The sequence below is a fragment of the Notolabrus celidotus genome, chromosome 20, assembly GCF_009762535.1.
Source record: "Notolabrus celidotus isolate fNotCel1 chromosome 20, fNotCel1.pri, whole genome shotgun sequence".
NCBI classification, from domain to species: domain Eukaryota; kingdom Metazoa; phylum Chordata; class Actinopteri; order Labriformes; family Labridae; genus Notolabrus; species Notolabrus celidotus.
Window position 1 is genome coordinate 763,672 of NC_048291.1, and position 1,608 is coordinate 765,279.

A 1,608-nucleotide genomic window follows, 5' to 3' on the forward strand; every position below is an offset into this window, starting at 1 on the left:
CATGCTTCAACCGTCTCCAAAAGTCTTCATTAAACACCACAAAGAGTCGCTCAGTTTATCCCTAGTTGCTTTTTTGAATAAGAGTCTCAGAGGTCAGAAGTCATCATTTCTGATGAATTCCAGGAAGTCTGAAATCTAACCGTCGATCGGCTTTTACGACACGGCGTCGAGCAGATCTGTCAGGAGTCTAAATCTAGATCAGAAATAAATCCTCAAACGACTTCCACCAGTAGATGTCCGGATGTCATTGCAGCAGAGTGCCCCTCCTGCTTTTGCTCTCCATACAGCCTGCTGACACCTGATTGGTCAATAAAGCTCAGACTACAGAAGGAAACCCCTCCCCAAGCTCTTAGTCCATCCTCGTGTTCAGTCAGAAGACGCAGCCTGAACTCAAAGTTCCATACGTGAAATATAACCTCCGTCTCTGTCTCCAGGTGTCCGCCGTCCCGACAGTAATCGCCATCCGGGGAGGAGACGTCATCGACCATTTTGTGGGGATCAAAGATGACGATGAGCTGGACTCATTTGTCAGCAAAGTCATTGGACAATAACCCGGCCGTCCCCGCTCCGTCATCCACCGTCACGGTGCTGTTTTCTATCATTCTGGCACGGCCGGCAGCCCGCCGCCGCCGCCGCCGTCATCTCGAGCCTGTTTAGCAACAACCCACGAATACTCGAACCGACGCCACAAACCAAGCTGGCAAACTATCAAGAGCTCACACCCATCACACCACAAGCTGCTTCAGCTCTGCTTCGCCGCTCCTGTCACGCCGCCTCCTCCTCTCTGTGGCTCTGTGACGGGTGTGAGTCTCCATCATCAACCTTTACTTCTTCTCTTTTTGATAACAGCTCCGGCGGCTCTGTTCGTCCGCGTAGAGCAGCAGAGCCGAGTGTAATCGTTTCTCTGTAACATGAAAAAGTCTGTAGAGTGGAAAACAAACAGCTGTACTGCACTTATACTGTATAAACATGAGGGAGAACCAGATCTAGATTTAGAGGCAGAGAGACTTTAACTTAAACCAGACGATACTGAATGAGGTTTGTGACAGTGTTACTTGTAGTTCCTGCTTTTGTCCACACGATGGTGACGTTTCTCTAACATCGCATAGTCGCACATGGTCATTTTACACCATTATGCCTAAAATGTGAGAAAGGAAGGTGTGTGTTTCTGTGTGTGTGTGTGTGTGTGTGTGTGTTTCTGTATGTGTGTCCTGAATGTGAAGCTTGAGTCGAGCAGGAATTACAAATATGAGTTTGATTTAGTTTATTACTGAAATGAACTCTGTGTACCGGAAACATGACCAAGTGAAGTAATAAAGAAGTGAAAAGATGCTCTGTGTTCCTGCTGTGTGTTTGTGTCTGAGGGCCAGTCTCAGTTTTATTGTCTCTGATGACATTTATGAAGAATTAAAGTTATGTGATTGTGGTTTGGGAGGCGATGGGAGGAGGCAGAAGAAGAAGCTGCTTTAACCCTGTAAGGTTTCACACTGAGAGAGACTCAGCTGGTGCTGCTTTAGATGGTGCTATATTTCATCACAGATGACCCCATAGAAGCAGACGGACAGGCAGGTATCATTCTGAGCAACACAACAGTTAGCCTGTTAGCAT